The following is a 13,607-nucleotide window of genomic DNA, read 5'->3' on the forward strand; positions in this document are numbered from 1 at the left end:
CGCCGGGTAGGCTCGGGGGCGACTCGGTGGCAAGCAGGAGGTGGCCAGGGGTGGCTGCGCCTGTCAACACGCAGCAGCTCCTACTAGCGCTGGGAAGAAGATGACTGGCACTGGGCCACACAGTGTTGGGCTGTCTGGTGGGCTGGCAGGTGATGCTAGGTAAGTGCTTCTCTCTGGGTTTCTATTTTATGTTTTACTTTCTTTGTTTATTTCTGTTGCCAGTGTTTTCAAATAGAACAAATCCAAAGCCAGTGACAAAATTCCTCTGAATATCTTTACACTACTAGGAAAAGGGCTATAGATGATATGGCCACTAATGGCGCGCCAGACATGTGGTGCGCCATTAGCATATACTAATGGCGCACCATGTGTTGGTGCGCCATTAGTGTGCAAATACTAATGGCGCACCACATCCACGGTGCGCCATTAGTAATTTTTTTTAAAATTTTTCAAAACTACTAATGGCGCACCGTGGGAGTGGTGCACCATTACTAGTTGAACTAGTAATGGCGCACCATGCCATGGTGCGCCATTAGTAACTTGGCCACCACTTCCACTAAATGCACCCCCCGTTGGACCGCCTTTTCAGTTTAAAAAAAATAAAAAAAATGATGGAAATGTCAAAAAAAGAAAATAAGTTTCCCATGTGATATGTGGTCTAGTTGTTGTGAAAATTTACAAATATGAATTTCGATTTTATTTGCGAAATCTCTCGAGAATTTGTAAAATGGGCATAACTTTTGCGTACGAACTCGGATGAAAAAGTTTTTTATATGAAAAATCATCTACTCGAAAATTTACATCCGAATTTAATCGGGGGAACCCCATTAAACATTTTTAAAATCCTCAAAAACCTAACAGAAAAAAAGATACGGGGCTTTTAAGATCTGGGGAGGGAAAAAAATTCAAAAAAATTCAAACTTACTAATAGCGCACCTGCCCATGGTGCGCCATTACTATCTTCCCGCCTTCGAAATTCAAAATAAGTCAAAAAAACAATAATAAAAAGTTACTAATGGCGCACCTGCCCATGGTGCGCCATTAGTATCTTCGCGTCTTCAAAATTCAAAATAAGTCAAAAAAATAAAAATAAAGTTACTAATGGTGCACCTGCCCATGGTGCGCCATTAGTATCTTCCCGCCTTCAAAATTCAAAAAAAATAAAAAAAATAAAAAAGTTAGTAATGGCGCACCTGCCCGCGGTGCGCCATTACTATGCCGTATATATGGCTGGGCGTGGTCCTCTCCTCCTTACCTCTTCATTCTTCTCCTCGACTCCACCTCTCCTCCACTCCATCTCCTCCTCTCCTCCACTCCATCTTCCCTTCTCTCCTCCACCATACTACCCTCCTCCTCTCCGGCGACCTCCTCCTCTCCGGCGACCTCCTCCTCCCTCCTGTCCTCCCCTCCCCTCCCCTCCCCTCACGGTTTCTCCTCCCTCCTCTCCGGTGAGCTCCTCCTCCCTCCTCTCCTCCCATCACCTCATGGTTTCTCCTTCCTCCTCTCCGATGCTCCGGTGAACTCCTCTCCGGCGACCTCTTCCTCCTCTCCGGCGATGTAGGTGAGCGCCTCTCCGGTGACCTCCTCCTCCTCCTCTCCGGCGAACTCCTCTCCGGCAAAAGAACACGGCAAAAGAACGTACAAGATCCAAAAACAGGAACAAAATTTGAAATAATATTGTGCCAAAAAACAAGCAAAAAAATAAGCAAAAAATGGGCAAAAAAATAACGATCCAGATCCAAATTCAAAATTCAAAAATAGCAATGGCGCACGGTGGGGGTTAGACGGTGCGCCAATACTATTTTCCCGCCTTCAAAATTCAAAAATACTAATGGCACACCAGTGGCCTATACTAATGGCGCACCAGTGGCCTATACTAATGGCGCACCATTGGCCTATACTAATGGCGCACCAGTGGTGCGCCATTAGTAAAAAATACTAGTGGCGTGATACTAATGGCGCACCAGTGATGCGACATTAGTAGGCAAAACTGGTGCGCCATTAGTAGCCCTTTTCCTAGTAGTGTTATGTTGCTGAATGGACTATTCCACATGCACATAAAATGTTTCAGGGTATTTGGAAATATATTCTATACATGTTATGAATATAATTCCAAATGCAAATAAAATAATGAATTAAATTCAGTTCCCAAAATATTCCTCAAGAATGTTCATTACTTTTGGTTTGGTACAGAAACCTTTTCCAAAATATAACCAACATTATTTATGGCCATTTTGGAGACATTGAATGCATTTTCCAGGGTTCTTTGCCCTTCTTTTAATTAAAATTTTGAGGCTTCAACAATCCTCAATTCAAATTTTAGGAATTTAAATATGATGCCTAGATGCAGATGCAACTATCTACAAGCAAAATTCTAGAGCTGTGACAAGCAACTACTAACGTACATTAAGGTAAAACCAACCATAGCATTAAGATATATTGGTTCCCCTTCAATCCCATATGCATCAATTTCTATGCTAGGTTGAAGCTTCTGTCATTCTTGCCCTCCAATACATAGTCCTATCAACATACAAATAACCCTATGGTGTGATCCACGCGCGCGCTCATTTGATGAGCACCAAAGGACAACAACATAACCACAAGCAAATTAAACCAATCGTAACAATTCACCAATTACCGATAGTACAACGAACATCTACTCAGACTTCATAGGATGGCAACACATCATTGGATAATAATATGAAGCATAAAGCACCATGTGTAAGTAGAGGGTACAGCGGGTTGCGGGATAGTGGACCACTGTAGATAGATGGGGGAAGGTTATGAAGATGTTGGTGAAGATGACGGAGGTGTTGGTGTAGATCACCGTCACACGATGATGGCCCCGGCGGCATTCTGGCACCATCGGGAAAGAGGGGGAGAGGGCCCCCTTCTTCTTCTTCTTCTTCCTTGACCTTCTCCCTAGATGGGAGAAGGGTTTCCCCTCTGGTCCATGGCCTCCATGGCGGTGGAGGGGCGAGAGCCCCTCTAAGATTGGATCTGTCTCTCTGTTTCTCTCTGTTTCTGCGTTCCAGATTCTAGCCTTTCACCGTTTCTTATATTCCCAGAGATCCGTAACTCCGACTGGGCTGAAATTTTAACACGATTTCTATCCGGATATTTGCTTTCTTGCAGCAAAATAAGGGCACCAACTGCCTTACGGGGTGGCCACGAGGGTAAGGGGCATGCCCACCCCCCTCAGGCGCGCCCCCTGTCTCGCGTTGATTCTTCTTCCCAAAAAACACATATATTCCAAAAAATCTCCATAAGTATATATCCCATTTGGACTCCGTTTGATATGGATTTTCTATGAAACAAAAAACATGCAACAAACTGGAACTGGCACTGGGCACTGGATCAATATGTTAGTCCCAAAAGTAGTATAAAAAGTTGTCAAAAGTATATGAAAGTTGTATAATATTGGCATGGAACAATCAAAAATTATAGATACGACGGAGACGTATCAATGGTGTCCTTAAGATCCCTGACTCCAGGTTCTTAAAATCCAGGTTGGTGCATCAAAGGCGATGTGGGCGGCCATGCTCTTTCCTAAACTCCAGGTTGGTGCATCGAAGGAACATTTGATGGGCTCGGTACCTGGTTTAAAAGTCCTTCCTGGAAAGCGGCGAGCGGCGGCGGGCTGCGTCAGCGACGGCAGCGGCGGTGGTGCGGCAACGGCGAGCGGTGGCGCAGTGCGGGCGGTGGTGGTCGGGGCGGCGGCGAGCGGTGGCGCGGTGCGGGCGGTGGTGGCTCGGGACGGCGGTGACTTGGGAGGAGGAGGGGAAGGCGGGGTCGGCTTATAAAGGGGGGGAGTTGGCCGACTTGGGGAGGGGGTCGGAGGCGGCGGCTCCAACCTGGACTCCTAGCCGGAGTCCAACGAGGACACGGGCAGCGCAGGGGGGGAAGGCGGTCGGTGGGGCTCGGCCTTGCCCTGGCTTTGGCTGGGCCAACCCAGTCGTCGCGCGAGATTTATTTTTAAAATAATTTTACCGCACAGAAAAAAAATCTAGAATAAAATAAAATAAAAATCCTAAGATCCTAAAAATAATTTTCACGGTCCTCTACTAATATTTAGGACAAAGTGAACATTTTTCTGGGTTAATGCAATTTTGAAAAATGCATATTTTTCCCTAATTTAACCAAATAAAATTGAAATAAAATATATATTTTTTTCAAAATTAAATTTCCATTATGTCCTTGCTGTTTTGAAGAAATCATATTATCTTCTCTCATTATTTTATTTATTTTGAAATAATTGGAAAAATAATTTCAAATAAAAATCACTTTGATCCAAATTACCAATTTTGAAAATTCAAAAATGGAATTTTATGAAACCTCCAACTCTCTCAAAAGATCCTTGAGTTTCTTAAGGTGTCTAGGATCAAAATGTCCAAATAAACCAAATTAAAAATGCAAGAATCATGGATGCATATGATGACCTAATGATTAACATCCAAATCGAAGGGATGTCACAGCTCGTGGGCTGCCATTTCATACAGAAATGAGCTCCACCGTGTACCGTGCGGGTGCGGCTGGGCACGAAGCGTGAGTACGTGCACCTATTCTCTTTGTGTATGTACAGCACCTATGTGGGGTTTCGTGAGAGAGATACAAACGTAGAGAGATATAGTGTGTGGGTTTGTGGGTGTTTTTTTGGGGGGGGGGAGGGGTTGAGAAATAGACAAGCAATATGTGTGGATGATATTTCAATCAAAAAATGTACATATGCAATGTGTGTGAAATAGAGTCGTGGATATATCATATATATAGAGGGGGCGATCAACGAGAAGAGAGTGGAGGTATCATCGGCTTGAGGTATCCATAGAATCGAAGAGAGGGATGGTGATCATGTGTGTGTGTGTGCGCGCGCGCGCTTTCGATAAAGAGTGCAATTGAATTTGTGTGTGCCCACGTGAAATATATAGGGTGGCTGGCCTACTGAATGTGAGAGGGGACAGGTGCAGTTTGTCTCTATGGCATGGATACTTACCTACAGCGCTCGACTATCGGTGTGTGGTGGGGGTGTGGGGGAGACCTAATTAACTATAGAGGTACAATGGCTAGTATATGTGTGGAGGAGGAGAGAAAACTACCTTATGTACTGAGGGAGATCGATCGACATCCATGCATATGTGTAGGAGAGTAATAAGGTTGGGAGAGAGACAAAGCTAGAGTGTCGGCGGGGTTGGTGGTGGAGTTTCTTATAACAAATAGTGGGAGAGGCTTGCTAGACAAACGGAGGGCACGCCTGCAATATCAATAAGAGAGGGGATGGCTGCCTATCTGAGCGCGTGCGTGTGAGAGACGGGTCAGGAGGCATGCATGAATTATGAGGGGGGACAATATGGCTGTTGTAAGCAGACGTAACTACATAGGAAGATCAATCGTCCTTTGTAGGAGAAAGGAGAGACATAAATTGTGAGGTATGTCTATCGATGGGTGGGGGGAAATAGTTAAAGTCGACCTAGGTATATGTAGGGAGATCGATCAGTATACATGCATGTATGTGTTAGAAGCAAATAAGGCGCAGGGAGATGGATAGAGAGAGAGGGATGCAGCCAGGAGGTGGTGCGAGAGGCATACTATATCGAGGGGGAAGGAGTGTGCGAGTATGAGATCAATGAAAAGAGGGGTGGGAGTGAGGCATGGACGATGAGAAGAGAAGAGGGAAAGCTTGTGTTTGTGGTGGGCACACCTGGCTAGAGAGGCATATCGATCGATGTGTGTCGTAAAGAAGGAGCCGGGGGGCCTACACACCGTGGGTGAACGACCTAAAGTGAAAAGACGAATTTGTGCGATGGAGCTAGAGAATGCTGAGGGAGGGTGAGCGGGATGCGGGCGGGTGCATGCATGAGAGAAAGTTAGAGCTAGCTACAAAGATAATAGGATTGTGTGGGTGTAAAATACGAATAGAGATCATAATTCATTATAAAAAGTGAATTAGGATATTTGAAGAATTTATCATAGTGTTTTAAACCAACACATGCGTGAATATATATAACAGTGATACACATGGTGTGGTTATGAACATGTTATACTACATATAATATATTTTATCTCTACTCTTATGAAAAACAAAGTTGTTGATGATAGAGTGCCTGCCATCCTGCAATATAGGATGCCCAATTTATATCTGACAGATAGGAAGGAAACTATGGAAATTTTGAAAAAATATACCCACACCCCTCTCCACATTTGCAAATAAGGCCTCCCCTCGATCATCTTGATGTTCCGTGGAACGCATGGCAATCTTGCTAGTATTACATATAATATATAGAACATTGATTATAATCTGGGCTAATGTGTGGCTTTTGCAGCTCAGTGCTAAATACTTATCATAATGTAGGGGGCGGGGCACTATACTTTGTGTGATAAACACGGTGTACTTATGGAACATGGTTTAGATAATGAATATCTAGTTAGTACATCAAATGTACTATTATTTTGAATCAACATAAAGTGTATTCAAAAATGGAATTCGAGTTCATATAATACACATAGTTCATATCTATCTCTATAGTAATCATGTGGTGTGTTATTAAGGTAATACACGAATGATGGTTGAAGTTGGCAACAATCATGATTGTAGATTCTTATTCAAATAGAGAAACGAATTCAAATTTAGTTCGAATTGCAGCGGTAGTATAGACATTTGGAATGCACTAAAATGTTGGTACGAGTAGGTTACATGCATTATACAGCCAGCAAAAAAAACTAATTGGACTTAACGTGGATTCATAGCTTTGAATCGCATTTGTATAGTAAAACAGGATAAGACTCTCTCTTTGTGTGGTGTGAATAGTTTTATTTTTTCATGTTTTCATTAAGGGAAGTGTGAATTGATTTGGTATGTACAAGTACAATATTACACATTAGGCTTGTGTTGGGGAACGCGGTAATTTCAAAAAAATTCCTACGCACACGCAAGATCATGGTGATGCATAGAAACGAGAGGGGAGAGTCTTGTCCACGTACCCTCGTAGACCGTAAGCGGAAGCATTATGACAACGCGGTTGATGTAGTTGTAAGTGTTCACGATCGACCGATCCTAGCACTGAAGGTACGACTCCTCCGTGATCTGCACACGTTCGTCTCGGTGACATCCCACGAACTCATGATCCAGCAAAGTGTCGAGGGAGAGCTTCGTCAGCACAACGGCATGATGACAGTGATGATGATGCTACCAGAACAGGGCTTCGCCTAAGAACCGCTACGATATGACCGAGATTGATTATGGTGGAGGGGGGCACTGCACACGGCTAAAAGATCAATGATCAACTTGTGTGTCTATGGGGTGCCCCCTCCCCCGTATATAAAGGTGTGGAGGAGGGGGAGGGCCGGCCCTCCTATGGCGCGCCCCATGGGGAGCCCTGCTCCCATCGGGAGTAGGATTCCCCCCTTCCTTAGTTGGACTAGGAGTGGAATGAAGGGGGAGAGAGGGGGAAGGAAAGGGCCCCCCACCCAATTCGGATTGGGCTCGAGGGGGGAGCGCCCCCTCCTAGGCCTTCCTCTCTTCTCTCCCACTATGGCCAATAAGGCCCATATACCTTCCGGGGGGTTCCGGTAACCTCGCGGTGCTCCAGTATATGCCCGAACTCACTCGGAACCATTCCGACGTCCAAATATAGTCATCCAATATATCGATCTTTGTGTCTCGACCATTTTGAGACTCCTCATCACGTTCGTGATCATATCCAGGACTCCGAACTATCTTTGGTACATCAAAACACATAAACTCATAATAGTGACTGAACGTTAAGCGTGCGGACATTACGGCTTCGTGAACTATGTAGACATGACCGAGACACGTCCCCGGTCAATAACTAATAGCGGAACCTAGATTCTCATATTGGTTCCTGCATATTCTACGAAGATCTTTATCGGTCAAACCGCATAACAACATACATTGTTCCCTTTGTCATCGGTATGTTACTTGCCTGAGATTTGATCGTCGGTATCTCAATAACTAGTTCAATCTCGTTATCGACAAGTCTCTTTACTCGTTCCGTTATGCTACATCCCATAACTAACTCATTAGCTACATTGCTTGAAAGGCTTACATTGTTGTGCATTACCTAGAGGGCCCAGAGACACCTCTCCGACAATCGGAGTGACAAGTCATAATCTCGATCTATGCCAACTCAACAAACACCATCGGAGGCACCTGTAGAGCACTTTATAATCATCCAGTTACGTTGTGACGTTTGATAGCACACATATTGTTCCTCCGGTATTCGGGATTGACTTACATGATCTCATAGTCCCAGGAACATGTATAAGTTATGGAGAAAGCAATAGCAACAAACTAAACGATCATTGTGCTAAGCTAACGGATGGGTCAAGTCAATCACATCATTCTCCAATGATGTGATCCCGTTAATCACATGACAACTCATGTCTATGGTTAGGAAACATGACCATCATGGATTCAACGAGCTAGTCAAGTAGATGCAAACTAGTGACACTCTGTTTGTCTATGTATTCACACATGTACTAAGTTTCCGCTTAATACAATTCTAGAATGAATAATAAACACTTATCATTATATAAGGAAATATAAATAACAACTTTATTACTGCCTCTAGGGCATATTTCCTTCAGTCTCCCACTTGCACTAGAGTCAATAATCTAGATTACATTATAATGATTCTAACACCCATGGAGTCTTAGTGTTGATCATGTTTTCCTCATGAGAGAGGCTTAGTCAACGGGTCTGCAACATTCAGATGTGTATGTATCTTGCAAATCTCTATGTCTCCCTCCTTGACTTGATCGTGGATGGAATTGAAGCATCACTTGATGTACTTGGTTCTCTTGTGAAACCTGGATTCCTATGCCAAGGAAATTGCACTAGTATTGTCACAAAAGATTTTCATTGGACCCGATGCACTAGGTATGACACCTAGATCGGATATGAACTCCTTAATCCAGACTCCTTCATCTTCTGCTTCTGAAGAAGTTATGTATTCCGCTTCACATGTAGATCCCGCCATGATGCTCTGCTTGGAACTGCACCAACTGAAAGCTCCACCATTTAATAAAAATACGTATCCGGTTTGTGACTTAGAGTCATTCGGATCAGTGTCAAAGCTTGCATCGACGTAACTGTTTACGACAAGCTCTTTGTCACCTCCATATACGAGAAACATATCCTTAGTCCTTTTCAGGTATTTCAGGATGGTGTTGACCGCTGTCCAGTGATCCACTCCTGGATTACTTTGGTACCTCCCTGCTAAACTGATAGAAAGGCATACATCAGGTCTGGTACATAGCATTGCATACATGATAGAGCCTATGGCTGAAGCATAGGGAACACCTTTCATTTTCTCTCTATCTTCTGCAGTGGTCGGGCATTGAGCATGACTCAACTTCACACCTTGTAATACGGGAAAGAACCCTTTCTTTGCTTGATCCATTTTGAACTTCTTCAAAACTTTATCAAGGTATGTGCTTTGTGAAAGTCCAATTAAGCATCTTTATCTATCTCTATAGAACTTGATGCCTAATATATAAGCAACTTCACCGAGGTCTTTCATTGAAAAATTCTTATTCAAGTATCCTTTTATGCTATTCAGAAATTCAGTATCATTTCCGATCAATAATATGTCATCTACATATAATATCAGAAATGCTATAGAGCTCCCACTCACTTTCTTGTAAATACAGGCTTCTCCAACAGTCTGTATAAAACCATATGCTTTGATCACACTACCAAAGCATATATTCCAACTCCGAGAGACTTGCACCAGTCCATAAATGGATCGCTGGAGCTTGCACACTTTGTTAGCACCTTTTGGATCGACAAAACCTTCTGGTTGCATCATATACAACTCTTCTCTAAGATATCCATTAAGGAATGTAATTTTGACATCCATTTGCCAAATTTCATAATCATAAAATGTGGCAATTGCTAACATGATTTGGATGGACTTAAGCATCGCTACAGGTGAGAAGGTCTCATCATAGTCAACTCCTTGAACTTGTCAAAAACCTTTTGCAACAAGTTGAGCTTTGTAGATAGTAATATTACCGTCAGCGTCAGTCTTCTTCCTGAAGATCCATTTACTCTCTATGTCCTGCCGATCATCGAGAAAGTCAACCAAAGTCCATATTTTGTTCTCATACATGGATCCCATCTCAGATTTCATGGCCTCAAGCCATTTTGCGGAATCTGGGCTAATCGTATTTTCCTCATAGTTCGTTGGTTCGTCATGGTCAAGTAACATGACCTCCAGAACAGGATTACCATGCCACTCTAGTGAGGATCTTTCTCTGGTTGACCTACGAGGTTCGATAGTAACTTGATAAGAAGTTTCATGATCATCATCATTAGCTTCCTCACTTACTGGTGTAGGAATCACTAGAACTGATTTCAGTGATGAACTACTTTCCAATAAGGGAGTAGGTACAATTACCTCATCAAGTTCTACTTTCCTCCCACTTACTTCTTTCGAGAGAAACTCCTTCTCTAGAAAGGATCCATTCTTAGCAACGAATGACTTGCCTTCGGATCTGTGATAGAAGGTGTACCCAACATTCTCCTTTGGGTATCCTATGAAGACACATTTCTCCGATTTGGGTTCGAGCTTATCAGGTTGAAGCTTCTTCACATAATCATCGCAGCCCCAAACTTTAAGAAATGTCAACTTGGGTTTCTTGTGAAACCACAGTTCATAAGGTGTCGTCTCAACGGATTTTGATGGTGCCCTATTTATCGTGAATGCAACCATCTCTAAAGCATAACCCCAATGCGGTAGCAGTAAATCAGTGACAGACATCATATGTCACACCATATCTAATGAAGTGCGGTTACGACGTTCGGACACACCATTACGTTGTGGTGTTCCAGGTGGTGTGAGTTGCGAAACTATTCCGCATTGTTTCAAATTAAGTCCAAACTCATAACACAAATATTCACCTCCACGATCAGATCATAGAAACTTGATTTTCTTGTTACGATGATTTTCCACTTCACTCTAAAATTCTTTGAACTTTTCAAATGTTTCAGAATTATGTTTCATTAAGTAGATATACCCATATCTGCTTAAATCATGTGTGAAGGTGAGAAAATAATGATATCCTCCACGAGCTTCAATGTTCATTGGACCACATACATCAGTATGTATGATTTCCAATAACTCTGTTACTCGCTCCGTTGTTCCAGAGAACGGAGTTTTAGTCATGTTGCCCATGAGGCATGGTTCGCAAGTACCAAGTGATTCATAATCAAGTGATTCCAGAAGTCCATCAGAATGGAGTTTCTTCGTGCGCTTTACATCAATATGACCTAAATGGCAGTGACACAAATAAGTTGCACTATCATTATCAACTCTCCATCTTTTGGCTTCAATACTATGAACATGTGTATCACTACTATCAAGATTTAGTAAAAATAGACCACTCATCTAGGGTGCATGACCATAAAACATATTACTCATATAAATAGAACAACCATTATTCTCTGATTTAAATGAATAATTGTCTTGCATTAAACAAGATCCAGATATAATGTTCATCCTCAATGTTGGCACCAAATAACAATTATTTAGGTCTAAAACTAATCCCAAAGGTATATGTAGAGGTAGCGTGCTGATGGCGATCACATCGACTTTTGAACCATTTCCCACGTGCATCGTCACCTCGTCCTTAGCCAATCTTCGCTTAATCCGTAGCCCCTGTTTCGAGTTGCAAACGTTAGCAACTGAACCAGTATCAAATACCCAGGCACTACTGCGAGCATTAGTGAGGTACACATCAATAACATGTATATCAAACATACCTTTCCCTTTGCCATCCTTCTTCTCCGCCAAATACTTGGGGCAGTTCCACTTCCAGTGACCAGTTCCTTTGCAATAGAAGCACTCAGTCTTAGGCTTAGGTCCAGACTTGGGTTTCTTCACTTTGGAACAACTGGTTTGTTGTTCTTCTTGAAGTTCCCCTTCTTCCCTTTACCCTTTTTCTTGAAACTGGTGGTCTTGTTGACCATCAACACTTGATGCTCCTTCTTGATTTCTACCTCCGCAACCTTTAGCATTGGGAAGAGCTCAGGAACCGTCTTATCCATCCCTTGCGTATTATAGTTCATCATGAAGCTCTTTTAGCTTGGTGGCAGTGATTGAAGAACTCTGTCAATGACACTATCATCAGGAGATTAACTCCCAGCTGAGTCAAGTAGTTGTGGTACTCAGACATTCTGAGTATATGTTCACTGACAGAACTATTCTCCTCCATCTTGAAGCTGTAGAACTTATTGGAGACTTCATATCTCTCAATCCAGGCATTTGCTTGAAATATTAACTTCAACTCCTGGAACATCTCGTATACTCCATGACGTTCAAAACATCGTTGAACTCCCGGTTCTAAGCCATAAAGCATGGCACACTAAACTATCAAGTAGTCATCAGCTTTGCTCTGCCAGGTGTTCATAACATCTAGCGTTGCTCCTGCAGCGGGTTTGTGACCTAGTGGTGCTTCCAGGACGTAATTATTCTGTGCAGCAATGAGGATAATCCTCAAGTTATGGACCCAATCCGTGTAGTTGCTACCATCATCTTTCAACTTAGCTTTCTCCAGGAACGCATTAAAATTCAACGGAACAACAACACAGGCTATCTATCGACAACAACATAGACATGCAAAATACTACCAGGTACTAAGTTCATGATAAATTAAAGTTCAATTAATCAAATTACTTAAGAACTCCCACTTAGATAGATATCTCTCTAATCATCTAAGTGATCACGTGATACATATCAACTAAACCATGTTCGATCATCATATGAGATGGAGTAGTTTTCAATGGTGAACATCACTATGTTGATCATATCTACTATATGATTCACGCTCGACCTTTCGGTCTCAGTGTTCCGAGGCCATATCTGCATATGCTAGGCTCATCAAGTTTAACCCGAGTATTTTACGTGTGCAAAACTGGCTTGCACCCGTTGTATGTGAACGTAGAGCTTATCTCACCCGATCATCACGTGGTGTCTCGGCACGACGAACTGTAGCAACGGTGCATACTCAGGGAGAACACTTGTACCTTGAAATTTAGTGAGAGATCATCTTATAATGCTACCTCCGAACTAAGAAAAATAAGATGCATAAAGCATAAACATCACGTGCAATCAATATAAGTGATATGATATGGCCATCATCATCTTGTGTCTTTGATCTCCATCTCCAAAGCACCACCATGATCACCATCGTCACCGGCTTGACACCTTGATCTCCATCGAAGCATCATTGTCGTCTCGCCAACTATTTGCTTCTACGACTATCGCTACCGCTTAGTGATAAAGTAAAGCAATTACATGGTGATTGCATTTCATACAATAAAGCGACAACCATATGGCTCCTGCTAGTTGCCGATAACTGTATTACAAAACATGATCATCTCATACAATAAATTTTAGCATCATGTCTTGACCATATCACATCACAACATGCCCTCCAAAAACAAGTTAGACGTCCTCTACTTTGTTGTTGCAAGTTTTACGTGGCTGCTACGGGCTGAGCAAGAATCGTACTTACCAACGCATCAAAAACCACAATGCAGTATAGTGATTGCTGATACGTCTCCGTCGTATCTACTTTTCCAAACACTT

The sequence above is a fragment of the Triticum aestivum genome, chromosome 6A (genome assembly GCF_018294505.1).
Source record: "Triticum aestivum cultivar Chinese Spring chromosome 6A, IWGSC CS RefSeq v2.1, whole genome shotgun sequence".
Lineage (NCBI taxonomy): Eukaryota > Viridiplantae > Streptophyta > Magnoliopsida > Poales > Poaceae > Triticum > Triticum aestivum.